This window comes from Cebus imitator, unplaced genomic scaffold (assembly GCF_001604975.1).
Source record: "Cebus imitator isolate Cc_AM_T3 unplaced genomic scaffold, Cebus_imitator-1.0 Scaffold50, whole genome shotgun sequence".
Classification (NCBI taxonomy): Eukaryota; Metazoa; Chordata; class Mammalia; order Primates; family Cebidae; genus Cebus; species Cebus imitator.
The window spans coordinates 6,688,351-6,697,444 of record NW_016107365.1 but is presented as its reverse complement, the minus strand read 5'-3'; positions in this window follow the sequence as shown (position 1 = coordinate 6,697,444).

Genomic DNA, 9,094 nt, shown 5'->3' with positions numbered 1-9,094 from the left:
GCCAATTCATTCACTGTGAAACACTACATACTGTAACGCCAGAGCTAGTGTGAAGGTCATGGACCGTATCCCACAGTCCAAGAAAAATGAGTGATATTCCAACAGAAGGAGAAAAACAGAGCTAAATAAAACTCTGACAAGTATCAGTGCCGAGCTACAGCAAATTACTGAGAAACAGGACACTGCTCCCTCCGGTGGGCACAGCCAGACCCTGCCTCATGCCTGGCCAAGGCCCGAAGTCCCTCTGGTTTAAGGAAACTGAGCAGATAAACCCACCAGAGGGGAAGTAATCCATTTCCAAGGTAGAAATGCGATCACTCATTCAAGCTGTGATGGGAATGTTGAGAAAAAAACGTTCTTCTCTTACAGTGACCATCCTGGCTACCTGCAAAGTATGCTTAGAATTCTAGATTCCTTATTATGCAGCCATCAAAAACAATGAGTTCGTGTCCTTTGTAGGGACATGGATGAACCTGGAAACCATCATTCTCAGCAAACTGACACAAGAGCAGAAAATCAAACACCGCATGTTCTCACTCATAGGTGAGTGTTGAACAATGAGAACACATGGACACACAGAGGGGAACATCACACACTGGGGTCTACTGGGGGAAATAGGGGAGGGACAGCAGGGAGTGGAGAGTTGGGGAGAGACAGCATGGGGAGAAATGACAGATATAGGTGATGGGGAGGAAGGCAGCAAATCACACTGCCATGTGTGTACCTATGCAACAATCTTGCATGTTCTTCACATGTACCCCAAAACCTAAAATGCAATTAAAAAAATAAAAATAAAAAAGAATATTTCCCTACATATATACCTATAATTGTATCTTAGTTCATAATCGGAGGAATGCCTGGAGTGGACATAGTACAGAGCATGAATTAAGGGATAAGCAGCTTATAATCGGAGGAATGCCTAGAGCAGACATGGTGTAGAGCATGATTTGAGGGAAAAACAGTTACACCAGGACAAAAATCCATGGCCCAGGCAGCAGTGTTCAGTATTGTAAAGATACCCGCCGTATGGCAGGCTAGGGGCAAGAGCCACTCCTCCTGATAAAGGAGTTGTGGGACCTTGCTCCAGTTCTTGTGGAAGGCTGCCATCTGACCGGCAATCCACCTTGATGACTGAGAACTTTATCAGCTCTTGCTACTGTGCTGCTTGAAAAGCATCTTCCCATAGAACCCACTGGAAGCTGCCAGAAGGTGGCGGTAACCTTGACAGCTCTGTCACTGCTATGTGACTTAAAGCATCCTCCTATAAATCTTAGAAGTAGTTTGCCCATAGATAGAAATATTGCACACTGCACCCTCTTCACTGAGCACGACCCACTTTAAAGCCTCGGTGACCTAATAGGGGTAGACCCCTTACTGCACACAGCCCTTGCCTTCATGGGAATGGGACCCTTGCTGCACACTGTCCACCTCCTGGCCTAGGTGACCTAATGGGGGTGGACCCCATGTTTTATTGCTCACGACCCTATCACTATCCTTAAAGATGATTTTACTCACTGCCCTGCCCCCTAACCTATACACAATAAATACTCATGCTTCTGGATATTCGGGGCCTCGCCTGACTCCGCTTATAGGTGGCATGGCTCCCTGAGCCCAGCTGCATTTTCTTTGTAAAAAAAAAAAAAAAAAAAAAAGAATTCTAGATTCCTTTGGAGTCTTGGTAAAGATGTCCCAAGGGCTGGCTGATGGGTACACAGGGATTTATTATTTTATTCTTTCTACTTTGTGAATTTTTTAAATTTTTCATAATAAAATCTTTTTTTAAAATCCTCAAGTAGCTATAACTTGTAAAAACAAGTAGAAACCCATGATGACAGTCTAATAATCGCATCTGTCCTCCTTTTCCCCACACTGGAGATTTTTTTTTTTTTAATTAGAAGGTACTTTCATTAATAAACTAGTTGGGAAAATATTGAAATTTTTTTATGTGGACACAGTAGATCATACAAAAGATTACAGACCTAATAACTGAACAGAGAAATAAACTATCCAGAAAGAATTTGGACACTGAAAACTACATTCAAAGCTAGGTTAATGAATGAAATTGCCATCAGGCTAATAGCTGGGTAAAGAGAAAAATGTTAATAAGTTTGGGAATCTTTAGCCTGGTTTCTTGTTTAGTCCACTGAGAAACAGATTGGTGATCATGGTCCTCAGACTCAAACCAAACCTAGTACAACCACACAGATAAAAGGGTAGCCAGGACGTTGATTCGGTAAATAGACTTTGACCTAGTTCTGGTCCAATGCATTTACCAATTGACTTCCAATTTATTTATTCATACCCGGCTTAAAGTAAATGCTCCAGAATGAGCTGACAATGTTTTGTGTGCTGACACTTGGCTCCAGCAGGGCCTCCAGGGTACCAGAACTCTTGTGCACCACTTCTCATGCTTTTGGCCTGGCCGCTTACCCCAGTCACTGGTGTAGGCAAGCAGTTCCACGTAGGCATAACCTGATCTTGCCTCAGTCCAGACACTGGACCTGTAGCTTTTGCTCCAAGGCTTGTCTGACACTCAAGTCTGTGATGTCTGTGGAAAGCTACTTGGCAGTCATGCATGCAAAACCCATAAAGGTAGGAAATTACTACTTTTGAGGTTCCCTTTGGATGGGATGTTGTAGGTGAACAGGATTAAGAACCCCCGTGTCCCTATCAGCCAGCCCTTGGGATATCTTTACCAAGATTCAAAGGAATCTAGAATTCTGAGCATACTTTGCAGGTAGCTAGGATGGTCACTGTAAGAGAAGAACACTTTTCTCATCATCCCCATCACAGCTTAAATGGTAAGTGCAGATCCAGTGGCAACACAATTAAGGCTCTCACCTGTGGTGGACTGGAGTGAGGTACAGGTGGAAAGGAGAGGCTCTGGGTCAAGTGGTAGTTGACGGTACTTGAACAATATGGAGGCAGTGGTAATTGTAAAGGAATGGGCAATTCATTGGCTTTCGTCAACTGCTTTGAAAGTCTTGAAATAAGAAAATGACAGGGTCATGTTAGCCAACTATCAACTCAAGCCTGCTGTGAATAGTGCAATGCTTAAAAGAATTTGATCTTTTAAACAGGGAATACTGTCTTGAAGATTAAGCCATCAGGTGACAGAGTCCATGATAACTGGAGTCAGGTTTTGGCTCAAGCAGGTGGGGAAATGTATCCCTGCCACAGCAGGAAAGAGTTTACTAAAGGAACTTAAGGACCTGGTAAATTAGACTGTTCTTACACTACTATAAATAGCTGACACTGGGTAATTTATAAAGAAAAGAGGTTTGACTCACAGTTCTACATGGCTGGAGAGGCCTCAGGAAACTTACAATCATGGCAGAAGGCAAAGAGGAAGCAAAAATCTTCTTTACAATGGGGCAGGAGTGAGATATACAAGCAGGGGAAATGCCAGGTGCTTATAAAACCATCAGATCTCATGAGAACTCAGTCACTATCACAAGAACAGCATGGGATAATCCTCCCCCATGATCCAATCACGTGGGGATTACAGGCCCCGTCCTCAACACATGGGGATTACAATTTGAGATGAGATTTGGGTGGGGACACAAAGCCAAACCATTCACCTGGGTAATGCATACAGGCAGGAACCCGGATAAGCTTGTAAAAGGAAATCTTGAGGATGTTGGACCAGGTGGGTGAGTGAAATAGAAAGCTGGATAGCAGTGATTTATTGACCTGGGAGCACCCTTGCTTGTTAGAAACTCAATGTCCTGGTAAGGATACCTGTAGCAAAACACTGCAAGAGTGATTTCTTGAGGCTTGGACAAAATAGTGGCCTATAACAAAGTCCAGAGGCTGGAACTTGCCTAGCATAGCACCAAGGAAGGAGTCAGAAAGCTCAGAGACGTGAAAATATTTAAAAAGATTTATGTTTTCCTTTGATTATTTATGACAGATCTCAGAAAGTTTTCATCAGGAATTCACAGAGGCAAATGTAATCAAATTTCTATAAGCATTTATGTTTTTAAAAGTTTGTAGGGCCGGGTGCTGTGGCTCATGCCTGTAATCCCAACATTTTTGGAGGCTGAGGTCAGTAGGATTGCTTGAGCTCAGGAGTTCAATACCATCGAGGTAACATGGAGAGACCCTGTCTACAAAAAAAGCCAGGTGTGGTGGCACACAGCTGTAGTCCCAGCTACTCAGGAGGCTGAGGTGGGAGAATCATCTGAGCCTGGGAGATTAAGGCTGCAGTGAGCTGTGATTGCATCACTGCACTCCAGCCTGGGTGACAGAGCAAGACCCTGTCTCAAAAAGAAAAAAAAAGTTTGTAGAAACCACACACAGATGCCACTTTACAAACCTGAATTCCATGAAGCTCTTCCATTTTTGTCATCCTCCTCAAATGATGTATATTAGCAAATAACACACAATTTATTCTTGAACAGTAGTAACTAACTTTTAAGAGATTTAATTTTATTGTGGTAAAATATACAGAACATAAAATTTACCATTTTAAGTGTACAGTTCAGTGGCACTAGGTGTATTCACTGCCATGTAACCTTTCCCACCATCCACCTCCAGAATTTCATCCCCTCAAACTGAAACTCTGTTCCCATTACACAATAACTTCCCAATCTACTAGCAACCTCTATTTTCCTTTCTGTCTCTATGAATTTGCATGTTCTAGGTACTTTGTATTAATGGAATCATACAATGTTTTTCCTTTTGTGCTTAGCTTACTTAGCATAATGTTTTCAAGGTTCATCGATGAAAGGATGATATAGGAGCTATCCAAATTTATTTCCTTTAAAAAGATGAATTATATTCCATTGTATGTGTATACATCCATTCATCCGTTTTGACATCTGAGTTGTTTATACCTTTTGGTTTTGGCAAATAACACTTTCATGGACATTGGTGTGCAAGTATCTGTTTGAGTCCCTGCTTTTAATTCTTTAATTCTTTGGGGCATATACTTAGGAGTGGAATTGCTAAATCATATGGTAATTCACTTTTTGAAGAACCACCAAACTGTCTTCCATTGCAGCTGCACAATTTTATATTCCCACCTGCAATGCACAAGGGTTCCAGTTTCTCTACATTCTTGCCAAGAACTGTTATTTTTCTTTTTAAAAAAAAACATCTGAGCATGGTAGCTTACCCTTGTGATCCCAGCATTTTGGGAGGCCAAGGCAGGAGAATCATTTGAGGCCAGGAGTTTGAGACCATCCTGGACAACATAGAAGGACTGTGTCTCTACAAAAAAAAATTAAAATAAAAAATTTAGCTGGTGTGGTGGCACATGCCTGTAGTCCCAGCTACTCCAGAGGCTGAGATGGAAGAATCACTGAAGCCCAGGAGTTTGTCACCCATTGCATTCCAGCCTGGGTGACAGAACAAGACCCTGTCTCAAAAGCAAAACAAAACAAAACAAAAATCCTAACAGGTGTGAGGAATTTAGAAATTTACTATTAATTCTTCAAACATTTTTCTCCCTTCTCTTTTTCCTTTCCTTCTGATACTTCAAAAGCACATATGATTGTTCCCCAGCTCACTGATGTGCCTTTTCTCCATCTTTTCTCTCTGTGCTTCACTTTGGGTAGCCTCTTTTCCTGTGTCGTTATGTTCACTGTTCTTTTCTTCTGCTGTGTCTAATCTGCTATTACATCCATCCACTGTATTTTCAATTTTTGATGTATTTTTATCGCTAAAAGCTTGAGTTTAGTCCTTTACAAATCTTTTATTTCTCATAACTTTCACATTCTTTCATCTTTTTATATGAGAGACATATTCCTTTCTTTCTTTTTTAATTTAGTTATTTTATTTGAGACAGTGTCTCACTCTGTCACCCACGCTGGAGTGCAGTAGTGCAATCTCAGCTCACTACAGCCTCAACCTCCTGAGCTCAGCAGATCCTCCCATCTCAGCCTAACAAGTAGCTGGGACTACAGGTGTACACCACCACACTTGGCTAATATGTTGTATTTTGTCTACAGATGGATTTTCACCATGTTACCCAGGCTGTTCTCAAACTCCTGGGCTCAAGCAATCCACCCACCTCAGCCTCCCAAAGTGCTGGGATTACAGGTGTGAGCCACCATGCCCAGCCAGAGATTTCTCGAGAACTCTCCTCTCAAGTAATGCTATGGTTTGAATATTTGCCCCCTCTAAATTCACATTGAAACTTAATCTCCACTGTAAGTATATTAAGAGGGTGGGAAATCAACCTACAGTATTTGAGAGATGGCGCTTTTGGGAGGTCATTAGAATGAGATGAGGTCATGAGTGTGGGGGATGAGTGGCTTCATAGGAGGAGAAAGAAACAAAGCTAACATGCTCAGCTCCCTCTCTGTGCCCTGCACCACCTCAGGACTCTGCAGAGTCGCTACCAATAAGAAGGTCCTCACCAGATGCACCCCTCAACTTTGGACTTCCAGCCTTCAGAACTGTGAGAAATAGATTTCTTTTCATTATAAACTACATAGTCTCAGGTATTCAGTTGTAACAACAGAAATGGACTTAGGCGCTGTGCCTTATAAGTCATAGCTACCTTGGTCTTCTTGAACTACAATCTCTGTTTAACTCAGTGGGAATTACCACACTGCATAATTTCCTCTCCCTGAATCACGATCTTGGAGTTACCTACATGCAGAAAGCCATGCCAGGGTGTATTTTGCCCCTTATGTTTTCCTTTTCAGGGGGATCACAATCTCACTGGACTCTTATCTAATGTCTGAAAATAATTTCTTCCTATATTTTGTTTAGCTTTCTAGTTGCTTACATTCAAAATGTAATTGCAGACTGGCTTACTCCTTCATGGTTAAAAGCAGAAGTTCTTGAAAAGGATTTTTAGTGTCAGCTCAGGTTCAGGTACAACAACCTGTTGCTAATGACATTGTCCTCCAGAATACTGTACACATGTGCTAAAACAGTAGCTGATACATGGTGCAATGTCCCCAGTGTCTAGCAACATTGGTCCAGGAAGCATGAGGCAGAAGCAGGATTGCGCTCCTCAGCATCACTTCTCATGATCCACTTAAAAATGTTGTGCACTTCCCATCAGATCAGCTTAGGCTCTGCTGAATTAATTCTCCTACTTTCAGGTAGGCAAATGTGTGCACTAGCAGAAATGACAGAGCTTCCCATTCACCTTAAGGTATGATTATTGCTTTTGAACTTTAGGTTCCTCATGGCAGTAGACCAGCAAGAAAAAAGAAGTGTTCCTATGCTGAAAAGAGTATTCGACTCTGATTACCACAAAGAGCCAAGGCTGCTGTTACATAATGTGTGCAGGAAGGACTGTGCCTGGAACATAGAAGATTCACAGGGACAATTGTTGATGATTCCATGACTGGTGATGGTGGATGGTTAATCACAGTGATCATGACTTTACAAGGTCAACTAAAGGCTCAGACCCCTCAGAGATAAAGTTTTGAGTCAGCCATCAGGAAAGCAACCTATATCAGCCAAAGAATGGCCGAGGTTAAAGGAAATCTAGAGCAAACGGTAGAAAATGGAGATGACAAGTGCTATTTATGGACTGGGAAGCTATTGCATCAGCAGGGAATGTAACTTGTTCTATTAACCTTCCTGTATTTAGTCCTTGTAGGATTTGGAGCTAGCCACTACCTGGAGAAGACTCTGGGCAGACTGGATTTAATGTAGAGCACGAAAGTCCTAACAAGTGCAAGGGTGAAACTTAATGGAAATCTGTTGTGGTTTCAAAACATGTTCTGAAATTCTTTGATGTTCCTTCCTTCACAAAATGAAGCCTAATTCCCTTCTCCTTGAGTGTGGAATGTGCCTACTGATTCACTTCTAAGGAATAAAAGGTGGAAGAAGTGACAGTGTGTGATTTCCAAGACTAGGTCACAAAAGACACTATGACTTTTTTCTCCCCCCATAATCACTCACTCTGGGGGATGCCACGTGCATGTTATAAGGACTCTCAGCAGCCCTATTGTGAGGCCCATGTGGCAGGGACACTGGAGCCTCCTGCCAAGGGCCATGTAGTACACCACCTTGAAAATAGATCTTTCAGCCCCAATCAAGTTTTCAGATAAATGCAGCCCTGGCTTGAAATATTGAATATAATGTCATGGCAGACCCTGAGCTAGAATCACCCAGCTAAGTGACTCCCCACAGAAACTGTGGAGAATAGCTGTTAGTTTGTTGCAAGGCATTAAGTTTGGAGGCTAATCTGTTATGCAGTAATGGGTACCTAACACAATACTTCTGGAGCACTTTACATCTTCTTGTTTGACTCTTGGTTCTGCCTAGGCTTTGACTAGCTACACACAGGTGCAATCTGAAGCATCCCACGTCAGCCCATGAATCCCGTGTACCCCTAGCATCCTACCCTGGGAATTCTCTAAGGTGCAGGGCACCTGCAAGAGGGCTTTAAGCACTGACACAATGAGAAAGAAGCCAACAGGTCAATGTTTTTCCTTACACCACCCAGGTATTAGGTTCTGAGGTGGATTTCAGAAAACTCAAAGGTCCTGATGGGCTTGAACAACAGTTGCTCAGTTGTAGCCAATGAGATCATGTATTTTTCTTTTTACCTCACTTTACTATAAAAATGTTCAAGCATACAGAGAAGTTGAAAGAATTCTACAGTCAAAACCCATATATCCCTATCTAGATTACACAACTAATAACTTACTCTATTTCTTTTATCACAAGTATATCCATTTATCTATTGTTCTATCCATCTACTGATCTATTTTTAATGCATTTCAAAGTACTTTTCAGATAACAGCATAATTCACCCTTAACATTTCAGCATGCATATCATTAACTAAACTTCACTATTCATTTATGATGTTTTTCTTTTAAGGCAAAATTTATATTCAATGAAATGAACAACTGTAAGTGTATCATTCAGTAAGTTTGAAAAGTACATTGACGTGTGTAACCCAAACTCCTTTGAAGATGTAGAACAACATTCCCTCATGCCTGTTCTCTGTCAACTCCTACTTCTACGCCCACATCTGCACAGATCACTGTTTTGATTTTTCTTCACTGTAGATTAGTTCTGCCTATTCTAGAACTTTAAATAGGAAAATATCATATTCTTTTGAGTAAGGCTTCTTTCACCCAGCATGCTTTAATATTTATCCATGTTATTCTATCA